Source organism: Argopecten irradians, chromosome 10, assembly GCF_041381155.1.
Source record: "Argopecten irradians isolate NY chromosome 10, Ai_NY, whole genome shotgun sequence".
In the NCBI taxonomy this organism is placed as follows: Eukaryota; Metazoa; Mollusca; class Bivalvia; order Pectinida; family Pectinidae; genus Argopecten; species Argopecten irradians.
The window spans coordinates 7,616,680-7,629,871 of NC_091143.1; the positions used below are offsets into that span (position 1 = coordinate 7,616,680).

Below are 13,192 nucleotides of genomic sequence, written 5' to 3' on the forward strand. Positions count from 1 at the left end.
CGCTATGCATTAACAAGCATTACAGGACACGTGTTTATTATAAGGGTTAAAGAGGTCGTCTAATCGATCTCTCATGTACTGCTGAAATTCTATGTTCTTTTTGAAAACTGACATCCAATGCAGTGCCAGGGTTAATTGCCAATATTCGCATCCTTGATCGCAGAGTCCCTAACAAACTATATCTTGGTTGTTGTAATAGTTTCCATTTTAGCGAAATTTTAAAATAAATGATATTCTGATTTATCTACAATTAAAATAATATTCGACTAGCGTTCCGAATCTCTTATTTAAAGACCAAGAAACATTGATGTTAAGCTCATTTGAATAGCGGAGGTCTAATAATGCGTTTCTCCTTGGTATATGTTTCTCTAAAGAATGAATAACAAGTATGTTAAACGTTGCTCTGTTTCTCTTTACCTACCTACACGATGTACGTATACATGTCTTATAACAGTTGTTTTATCGATTTGTTTACGATGCCATATCATGTTCATTGTACGTTGACAATACAACTGTAAATTAGGTATTGAACTATTCAGTACGCCATTTAATTGAGTTTCGTTTCTCTGCTTGGGTAGATAGGTAGCTTTATATAAAGTGCTTAATGCTACATCTCAATGTTAATTCACCTTTGATGATAGGAAGGGGAGGTATTAGCCTAAAATGGTCATTGAATAGCTATCAACTATGATTAACCTATCCCACCACCATTAAAATTACCAACTAACCTGAGCCAATGAAATGACGACTACGGTAGTTAACTTCCCTAAGGAATACCGACGTTAATTACGTAAGTTATACAGAATATTGTTAAACTAGTTAAAAGTTATATCATATGATCTTTTGAATTATAATATAAATATTTTATCACTACTAAAAAAATCCATGTAGTGTTTTCCGGCCATGCTAATAGATACATGTATGAATGAGAACAAAATTCGTCCTCCATCTCATTTGTGATCTTCTGATGTTTGCATAACCCCTTCGTAATATTTAGAATAAAATCTCAGAAACTAATCCGCGAGTTTCACAATAACCAATTTCACATTCGAATGGACCTCTATGTAATATCCGGTCTGGGAAAGGATTGGGGGTGTATACTTTATATGACGTATTATATTTTGATTATTTACGCCATCTAGCGTCGACTATGGACATCAGTATTGATGGCGGAGATATATTTCGATCGTTGTAAGACAATATACAATGTATTGTAATTTGTAATGCAAGTCTGGCACTAAATGAAGCTGAATTATCAACATACAACTTACAATTATGCTTATCTCAAAACTGATTTTGATATATTGGTCTATCATTTGCACAAGATCATTTCGTGCATTAGTGATAAAATTATAGCATAATTATGTAAAACAACACTGCGGTCCAAAACTTAAACCCGTGGAGCTTTAAAATACAATTGTTAGTGTTGCTGGGGGACATGTTAGCGCTATTTACATGGATAGCGTGTGTTTCAATTTCACAAAAACTATTATCAGTAAACATTTTAAGGACATTACAAATAAGATCATGCTCGAATTTCGCCTGTGTTGTTTTCAAAACACGAATCCCTGAAGATGGATAGCGATAAAATGTTCTGTCGCAAGCACGAGAGGCTGTAACTCGATTGCAAAATAGAAAAAAAAAAACGCCACCCAACGATCGAGGCAGCATTTGTGCAGTGTTTTACGGAATTAGATCTACAATCCATAGAATCATTCCGTATTGCCTTGGTCGTCTGCTCCACTGGCGCGCGCCAAATCCGTGTCCTCAAAAGATAAAGGCTGAGAACAGGAGATGACGTTTGAGATTACTACGCCGAGGAGTAATGAGGCTTTTCTGTTCAAACTTAATTAGTAGCTGATAAAGCGGAAGATTTCCGCTCCGTGGCTGCCACTTAGGTTATTGATATAACAATAATGTTACAACACGAGTTTATTTGTCCTCCTGCCTGGCTCCGATAGCGACCGTCCCGGTGTCCTTCAACACGCTATCACTGTATAATTAGTGGTCACCACAGTCCCCTCCGCTCTAACGACTGGATTAATGCTTATCTACTCCGGGATTACTTCATTTCGTGAGCTACATAATTCTGTTGATTATTAATGAGTCTTTGCATCAATTAGTGCATGGTATCAGCATCATCTACAAATATGCTCTTAATATATATATCGTTATAGTCTAACCTAAAAAATAAATCTATATCACCTGTTAAGATTTCTTATTTGTTTTTACTGATTTATCTGTTTATCTTGCAACTGTCGCACATACTGACCGATAACTACTTTCGGTTAAACTTTTTCCGTCAATACGTAATGCTTTATCCGTCAATACGATTCATGTGAATCTATTCAACATCTGAAGGAACTTGTTCTAAAAATCAGAATCACTGGAACTGTTTACGAAGTGGTTTATATAATATCCAAGGCAGTAAAAGATTTTCCTGCACAACAATGTAGCGTTTCGCTTCAAGTCAAACTAAGTAAATGTTTTCTTTTTGAATGCCGCTTTTATGCCAATAGTTGCAGGTTAAACATGATACAACATCGTCATGTCGCCTTTCTTAAGTTCCGCATTAAAGTAAACCGTTTATTGTAATATTCTAACCATGTATTCTTTATTTATGACAAGTAAAGCAACCATCCGATAATAACATCGTTCTTTTCCCATACAGACACAAACCAACAAGAATTAATGTCTGTGTCCAAGTGCAAATTATTTCCTTTTTTCATGTTGCAGAGTTATTTGCCCTTGCGGATATGTATGGCATACAGATCATACATATTTCGGCTGTACCAACGAAATGATTTAAAATCTTCAAATTAAGGAACAAGCATACAATTAAAAAAGAAATTCACTGCTGCTCTATTTTCATTTGGCATATATCCTTTCAGTGGAACTTTATGACAATTTGTTTAGCGATTTCACATTGGTGTGTTGGTGGTTTGTAGCTGAAGGAGGCATCAACATCTAATGTATAGCACTGTGGTCGTCACTTAAACAACAGAACACCACAGCGAAACACGGTCGTCACGTTTTGGCATAAACAGAATAAAATGAATATGTGTTGCACTCTTTGAAATGAAATTAGTTCGAAATTGTCTGAATATACGTTTGTTATTTCATAAGAGCATATGAGAGTGAGATTTATGTCTCTTTCGTAACATTCCTGAAATGTATAGAATTCTGTGGCATCAAATATAAGTCTGTATGGTGTAAAAGACATGTGAAGTTAACTATGCTAAAAAACAAAGCCTGAAGGTCCAGACGTCAAACATCAATCAGGCAGATACTGATGGTATATAACGAAAGCCTTTGACGATATAATACTGCAAGCAATGAAATGATTTAAGTACACATGTGTATGGGAAATGGTTTCATTCGGCTACATAGGGGAAGACCATCATCTATCACTCCATATCGCAACAAAAGGACGAAGTGGTATTGTCTTATCGATCCCAGAGAGACATCTAGTCGGCTTTATAACGTTACCTCATATTTGGAAATAAAATCAGAAGCCATTTACATACTCCCAAACAATAAAAAGTTCAAATGTCTGGAAACGAGGCTCCGCGGAAATGGCGGACGTCCGTACGTCTATTGCAATTGTCATTTGAAACAGAGATATGATTTCCATAAGTACGGTCTAATTGGAGCTATTAGCTGTATGTTGTGGTACAGATATGTGGTTTTGATGATGAACGGATGAGGGGTTGTCTATCTATATGGAAATTTGGTAGTGTGGTACTTTACCTAATAACAGCTAAATTGACCGAACATGTCTACATAACTGGTACGAATAAGACATTAATAATGTAACTCGTTTTAAAGTAATGGCTTTTGTTTCTGTTGTATTGGAGTATCACTCCTCCATTATGGTAAGTTCATATCACTACATCGTCCGATATACACTCCCAACTACTCCACTGCAACGCACATAGTCAAATATAAATGATCACTTTTGACTGCTTCACATCAATGTCTGTTCGACTGATGGATAGCCGTAATTGACTTCAAAACATAGCCTACCAATCTGAGGACTCCATTGCAAAATTTTTGCATTTTCTAAATATAAACATGGCGAAACAAATTGGGGTCAGAAGGTAAGCGGAACCTTATGGGACTGCTGCACGTGATATTACTTCAATACTCTCTAAAACCGATCGAACCTCAATAACCTAAACAAAACTAATATCCGGTCCCCACTTTTTACAAATAGAGGTCGATATTGTTTGCACAGACCCTTCGAAGATCAGTTTTAGCTATGACGTAATGTATACGAAGAGCCAACCTCATGTTCTAACGTGGCAAGAAATTTGTTCAAAATACATTGGAAATAAAATAAATTCAAATAAGTGAATGTCATAATACGTTCATAAAAAAATAATGATATTCAATAGAATAAAAAATATAGTTCAATTATATATTCAACATGACTACATATCGACTCATACATGTATAGGAAAATGAAAATTTTCAAATATTAAGAATGGATGCCGTGAGCGAGTGGTAATTTATTGATGCAAAGTTACAATACGTCAATTTAAGATTTGACCATTGAGGGACCTTTATCACATTGCATGGTTACCCAATCGTATTTATAACTGATGGACAGCATCAGAGATTAGGAAGAACACACACGTTATACACAATGTAATATCGGAGTATTAAAAGCAAAAACAGTCACTAAATATCAAGTTCACATTAAAGATGAAAGCATCGCCAGGGTAGAGAAAGCCTATAAACTGGTGAGGAGTAGGGTAGGCCTAGCAGATATATGGAGTTTTAATTATGATGATGTTTGCTTGCACTGTCTACCCTCCGATTGATCATATTTATCACCCCTCATTCCAACTCAAAAGTCAATGTTGAAGAGTCTTAATCTAATATACAAATCGGCGTGCGGTAAAATATACCCGGCCGTCTCATGCCAGTAGGAGGTCGTACTTGAGGGAGATGTAGTAATTTGATCATTTGTCTATTGGTTTTAACGATTAGTTTATGACCCAGCTGTTATCACCTTTCGAAGAGTTTTTGCCAACAATGATATGAAAAGTGACTTCAGATTGACCGTGTGTAAATAGGAATGTTTACCTATAAAACATACAACGTATCCAGTTATCTCCCTTTGCTATCCTCTCCTGAAATAAGACACACCTGTGTAGAGTGTTGGTATTTTGTATCCCCGTGTGGTATGCTCTAGTCCGGAACCAGAGTGGGCCACTGACCTTAACTCTGGTGGTGGACTATATAAATCTATATGTGTTTTTATTTCAACGTGAAAAGACATTGAGTCCAGTTTTAGAAAGTGTTGTTCGTTACGTTTTAATAATTAACATTCAACAGGTAAGCATACAATGGGATGAATCATACATGATGTAAGGTCCCTACTCGATATCCAGTACGCTTCAAATACACCGGTATCACGCGTTGCACAAATGAATTAAAACATTCTGAAAGTTCAGTATTTTCTTTGATGCTTTGCGTGGAAAAAATGTTCGGTTGGCAAAATAGGAACGCTGAAAGAATATATAAAATGTCATGGCAACCGTATTTCATTATATATAACTTAAATATTGGCGTAAGCATTGAATGTATAGAGAAATATCATCATTTATTCGAATCTACACTGTACGTCAAGGATATCCGTTTTAGTTACATAACCTCCTCTAAGGTAGATAGCCCAGTACTAAATACGTATCGATCCATCAGTGGTACTATACCTAGGATAGCATAAGGATGTCTCTAGTTAAGAGTACTAATACAGTACATGTGATTTCAGCATTAATAACTATTTAAACGACATTGGCTGGTCTTTTTAAAAGGAACGTTTCTACGGGAATATACTCATGGGTGATACTGAAAAACTCAATAGAAAGTGGTTTACTTCAAATAAGTAGATTTTAAACTAAAGTTAAGCCAGGTCGTCTCCTCAATACGACCACCAAACCATGTAAGGCTACTGTACTATCGTATTAACACGATAACAGCACGTGCGTAGGGAAATTATCAAGTATATCAGTCGACACCGCGATATATTACACTATTGTATGATAATAAACGATTTAATAAAGAACAAGACAATATGTGAAAAAAAGTTGTTTTTCTTAAATATAAAACACAGAAAGCAATTACTGGTTTTAATTATCATAGATGAAAACGCGAAACCTATGTAGATCTATTTAGTTAAATCAATAAAGTGTCCCGATAACTTAAACACAACAAGGAAATGAGAAATCTATACAAAAAAGACAGGACAGAGGGCGACAATTTACCTTATATTGTTTGGTCACATCCACATTCAACTTATAACGCTACTGAATAGCACTCCCTGTTACGAGGGAATCCCACAACTCAGTAATGATACACGTAACCTTAGATACTCCTTTTCCCACGTGACATTGCCACGTTCAAAAGACTATGTGATATAACGGTGGTGATACACGTAACCTTAGATACTCCTTTTCCCTCGTGACATTGCCATGTTCTAAAGACTATGTGATATAACGGTGGTGATACACGTAACCTTGGATACTCCTTTTCCCTCGTGACATTGCCATGTTCTAAAGACTATGTGATATAACGGTGGTGATACACGTAACCTTGGATACTCCTTTTCCCTCGTGACATTGCCATGTTCTAAAGACTATGTGATATAACGGTGGTGATACACGAAACCTTAGATACTCCTTTTCCTTCGTGACATTGCCATGTTCTAAAGACTATGTGATATAACGGTGGTGATACACGTAACCTTGGATACTCCTTTTCCCTCGTGACATTGCCATGTTCTAAAGACTATGTGATATAACGGTGGTGATACACGTAACCTTGGATACTCCTTTTCCCTCGTGACATTGCCATGTTCTAAAGACTATGTGATATAACGGTGGTGATACACGTAACCTTGGATACTCCTTTTCCCTCGTGACATTGCCATGTTCTAAAGACTATTGTGATATAACGGTGGTGATACACGTAACCTTGGATACTCCTTTTCCCTCGTGACATTGCCATGTTCTAAAGACTATGTGATATAACGGTGGTGATACACGTAACCTTGGATACTCCTTTTCCCTCGTGACATTGCCATGTTCTAAAGACTATGTGATATAACGGTGGTGATACACGAACCTTGGATACTCCTTTTCTTTCCTCGTGACATTGCCATGTTCTAAAGACTATGTGATATAACGGTGGTGATACACGTAACCTTGGATACTCCTTTTCCCTCGTGACATTGCCATGTTTTAAAGACTATGTGATATAACGGTGGTGATAAACGTAACCTTGGATACTCCTTTTCCCACGTGACATTGCCATGTTCTAAAGACTATGTGATATAACGGTGGTGATACACGTAACCTTGATACTCCTTTTCCCTCGTGACATTGCCATGTTCTAAAGACTATGTGATATAACGGTGGTGATAAACGTAACCTTGGATACTCCTTTTCCCACGTGACATTGCCATGTTCTAAAGACTATGTGATATAACGGTGGTGATACACGTAACCTTAGATACTCCTTTTCCCTCGTGACATTGCCATGTTCTAAAGACTATGTGATATAACGGTGGTGATACACGTAACCTTGGATACTCCTTTTCCCTCGTGACATTGCCATGTTCTAAAGACTATGTGATATAACGGTGGTGATACACGTAACCTTGGATACTCCTTTTCCCACGTGACATTGCCATGTTCTAAAGACTATGTGATATAACGGTGGTGATACACGTAACCTTGGATACTCCTTTTCCCTCGTGACATTGCCATGTTCTAAAGACTATGTGATATAACGGTGGTGATACACGTAACCTTAGATACTCCTTTTCCCTCGTGACATTGCCATGTTCTAAAGACTGATACTCCTTTTCCCTCGTGACATTGCCATGTTCTAAAGACTATGTGATATAACGGTGGTGATACACGTAACCTTAGATACTCCTTTTCCCTCGTGACATTGCCATGTTCTAAAGACTATGTGATATAACGGTGGTGATACACGTAACCTTGGATACTCCTTTTCCCTCGTGACATTGCCATGTTCTAAAGACTATGTGATATAACGGTGGTGATACACGTAACCTTGGATACTCCTTTTCCCTCGTGACATTGCCATGTTCTAAAGACTATGTGACATAACGGTGGTGATAAACGTAACCTTGGATACACCTTTTCCCTCGTGACATTGCCACGCTCTAAAGACTATGTGATATAACGGTGGTGATACACGTAACCTTAGATACTCCTTTTCCCTCGTGACATTGCCATGTTCTAAAGACTATGTGATATAACGGTGGTGATACACGTAACCTTGGATACTCCTTTTCCCTCGTGACATTGCCATGTTCTAAAGACTATATGATATAACGGTGGTGAATACTTTAATGATAACGTCTTTAAAAAGGAATAGTAAAGTATAGTCTACAAGTTTCTAATTATCTGACCTCATTGCGAATGTTTTATTTACTGATAATGAGAGCATTGGGTATAAAATATAGTATTAGATATTAAGATTGCTGAATGATTTTCCGAATCAATTATACTATTCCAGACTGATAAGATAGAAGGAAAGTCTTACATTAAAGATAATTTCATCTTGGAAGTTTGGTATTGATATGGGACTTAAGTTGCTATGTCTTTCATCATAACCCGACTACTGCATCCCGCTGTTGTCATTCCTCAATACGAGACGTCTTATGGCCAGACGTTTAATCTTATTAGTGAAGTTATTCAGTAACAACTACTCCAACACTGTCACGTGTGACAGGTATATAATACCCTAACCCGGCAAGGAAGTTAACGTAACACCCCTCAGAGAACACTACACACAAACGGGCATATATACGAGTGCACAATCTCTAACTTAAATAGATTGATCCTAATTACGTTCAATTCATAAGTGTTTTATAAAAATACCTACATTTGTAACGTAGCAACACGCAATCCTTCTTGTCAATAAAGCAGGTTTATAGATACAGAGCTGATAATTGGTTTGAAGGAATAGACTCTTATGTGGTTTGTAACTACCAATATTGGCGATTTGCTTGTAAACGGATTATTGAAGACGAAGCCATTCAGTGCGAAACAAAACAATTAGCAGACATATTGTTGGAAAAACTTAGGTACATGCAATTTACATTCCAATGTATGGATGTTTGAAAGTCCATTAATTGATAGAGAAAATAACACACAATAAAAGATTGTATTCGTTTTTGCACTATCTAAGTAAATTGGACACGTGCATAATTTGTCAGAAATGGAATTTAAAAATTGTGAGCCCCTGTCTTTTTGTCCATTTCGGTTACGTAGAAACTGAGTTTTAAGCCATTAAACAAACTCTAGTAAATTGATGTTCATTTAAAGCATTGGCGACCAAAATAGAAATAGAAAATATATGAGTTGTTAAAAAGGTCAGAGATAAGGCAAAAAATTAAGGTTTCGAGTTTTTTTAAATTACCTCGGATTATATTGAATTTAGCTTTGACAATGGTTCAGTTTAGTTCGGTATGCGACCGACTACCAAATATCTTATCGATAACCACTTTCTCTTTTTCAGCCGACAAATCAAGCGGAAGACCTTTATTTTCACATTAAAGTCGCTCAGTAATTGTCTTTATTTGGACGTAGAACAATTACTGGAAATTGAACACAGCGTCATTAGCCGCTGCATGTTTTGATCGTTCATATAATTACTGTTTCGTGCGTGTATAAGTTACATAGAACAAACTTTGTGCAATTATTAAACACTTATTGTGAAATCATATTTCATTTTACTACCTCTCTAACCATTACGCTATGTTGACAATAGTTCGGTTACAATCGATTGACAATGTACGTATGCACTCAATGACATTCACTGTTTATTTAGTTTTTTTCTCCGTTTTTGCAGTTCAGCGGTAAATACACAGACTTTGTAGTTAACAAGTTGACTGGTTCCACGGTCGAGTCCTTGATTATGAAGTACATTTGTAAGTGCAATCACACAGCATTTATCTAGGGCGTTGCTGCTCCCAATCAGAAATCACTGAAAGGACTTGATCAATGTAGTAGCTTGGATTTGGTATAAAACGCAATTCCATCATAATTGTAGAGAAATGATAGTGGAGGATATACAAAATGCTACTTGGTTGATTTGGACGTGAGATTGCCTTGGCGACAGAAAGATTGCTGACAGTATTAAAAATCTCATTCGGTAATGTGTCTTCATTGAAGACATTGGCATAGCAATGCATCTTTGTCGACCGTATCAAGAAGAGGAAATGAACATTTTCCACAAGTATACCAAACTGGGATGACTCTGATTCCTACCGGACACTTTAAAGAGTGGAGCTGTCTGGCAATATGTCTACGACATTGAAGCTTACGAAAACCTAATTTGCCACGAAACCTTGCTCCCAATCACAGAAAATCAACAGCAATGATATTATTAGATACCAAGACTGGATACACTTGGAGTGATGACATTACATTCTGTGTTTACGTCAATACCAAAGGAGTGTAATCAGCTTCCTTAACGGCAGATCCTTTATCCAGGTCGACGGTAATGTGTCCATTACTCAAACAAGACCAGACTGGGCATACATTCGTTATTCTGGAATCCCCAGTCTCCACAATCAGTTACTAAGACAGACATGTTCATACAAGTCCTATTCGTCATGTTGATGATATAACGGCTCCATTTGGCTCCCACCTAACTATGCGATACTTTTCACGCCTTATATAAGACATTCAGAATTCAAATCTATTCTGGAAAATATATCTAAATCTCTAATCAAATACGGTGCTTTGTTGAGCTGTTCACAGGATGTTCCCTTCAAATAAACATTCCTGTGAACAGCTACATAGTTTTGCCGATGGAGCTAGTCTTAGTAGATTGACAGTCCCGGCGAGTTGATTGTATTGGTTTAACGTTCTATTAACTGCCAACTGGTCATGTAAGGACGTGCTAGGTTTGTTGGTGGAGGAAAGCCGGGGTACCCGGAATAAAACCACCGTCAAACGGTCAGTACCTGGCAACTACCCCCAACGGTATTTGAACTCGCAACCCAGAGGTGGAGGCCTTGTAGTAATATGTCGACAAATCTAACCACTCGGCCTCCACGGCCCCCCATCATGGCGAGAATTCCACCATTCTTCACATATACAGCATGTAGAGTAGGTTTGTTACTATTATTTTATTATTAACAATAGTTATGACTGGTTTTATTTGGTTCAATATGTTTTAAATTGAAGCCAAATGATCTATCATAAATATCTTGACCTAATCGTGAAAATAACGTTATAATGTATGTATGATATCTCAATGTCTCCCGTCCTTACTATTATGTGTCAATTTTATCAAATATACATGACCTAGTTGCACTTATCGTATTTTAGCATCATTTACCCAATGTGCTATGGACATAAAGTATAAGAAATTTGTGTTTTGAAATAGAACACTGGCATCCGCTGTCTTGTTATTGGATTTTATTGTAGAATAATCGTGTGCAGTGTCTTAGTTTAGCTCCACTGGAGATAAAGAGGAGAGAATAATGTGTTCCTGTGTTCCTATAACAATTGATACGAACGGATACAGTTTAAAAGGGTATAGTGGAAAACATAAGGAAGGGGGATTCTGTACAGCACAGAATAGCATCACTTGACGGGGAAGGATTGTATGTTTATGTAAACCTTCGTGTTGACATAGGATGCTTAGTACTGACCAAATATGATATATGTGAGAACAAGCAATACTGGTTGTCACAACAGCGATCATGACATGCATAACAAGACATGGAGTGAAGGTGAAAAGAAAACTAGATTAATAAAACGTTCTCATATATCAGATCAACTGATCATTAAGGAATTAAAGACAAAGAAATATGAACGTTAACCAAGCATATTATATTCCGAATTACCAACTAATGAAAACTTAACGAACATTTCAATAAAATGCATTTGTATGAAACAAACTGATATAAGAAATTATTTTAATTGAAACGAAATAGAAGAAACAACTGAATCAAAAGGTTAATTTCAAGCTAATAGCTTCACTTTACAAGTTTGAGGAAAAGATCTGCCATCGTCAATATACTTAGTTTTTTGTGAACATTCTATAATCACCATCATCTTATATGTCTGTTTACGCAAGCGTTTACGTGATACGGAACACTCCCATTAATAAAATCTTATCTAAGTTATGTTTACTTCTGTAAAGATACGAAATCAGCATACCCTTTAATTCCGAGGGCGAATCATACATATGCACCAATCATTTAAATAGTCGAAAATAATCAACGTCATTTCGTATCCTTCAGTGTATTCTCTGTGGAGGGCGAGAGAGGGGCGTGATGGTCTCACATTCCGCGGATGAATTATTCAAACACTTAACAGTCAGTAGTTTATATCACGAGATGTAGATATTAAATGGTACGCTCAATCAGAGGTAAATCTAATAATAACTTTTGGTATTTAGGTCAATTGTAACTTATTCTATATTTTATTTATATCAGTCAGCACATCCTTTCATTTTATATTCATACTCTAACGCCTAATGTTCGAATTATCTGTCATATTTAGCTTGTATAGTTTGGAAGTAATTACAACATTTGACCTTCTAAATTGAACGTAATAATGATAAATAGTATGACCTTGCTTCCTGAGAACCATTTTGGGGATGGGTTAGTGTAGAACCATCGGGAAATTGTTTACGTAATGCTTGTATGATGACTGGTATAGAACCAAGTAGACATGTACATAGGACCTGACATTCAGAAAAATTGCCGACCTTTGGTGCAGCTATATATCTTAATTATCCTCATTGTTACGTATGTAGCGATAGCGACCCCTATATCTAGGATGTCTCGTATGATATATCGTACCCTATACCCTATAATTCTGTGTCTTTATGTTAAAGGGTGTAATTTGAGAGATCTGTAATTAAAACCCTATCATAAAATGATGGAACAACTACAACCCTCATTTTCCCCCGAATGTCTGAGAATATCTCGTATATTATACATATCCAAAGTCTAGCAACGCTGTTCCATTGTCTGCGTTAGATGATATCCTTGATGTGTAATATATACATGATTTACATACCTAACGCATTTCCATCATATAAAATGCACAGTATCCGTGTTATTCCATCCTTGAGGCACCATCAAACCATAATGTTGGTTCCTATATAATTAATTTCGTCATAATAA

At 36.6% G+C, this 13,192-nt stretch overlaps 1 protein-coding gene across 1 annotated transcript in view; it reads right to left on the reverse strand.

Moving 5' to 3' along the window:
* The window catches only part of LOC138333015 (kin of IRRE-like protein 2), a 122,198-nt gene that overhangs the window by 88,863 nt on the left and 20,143 nt on the right, over window positions 1-13,192 (reverse strand). The window lies entirely within an intron of this gene.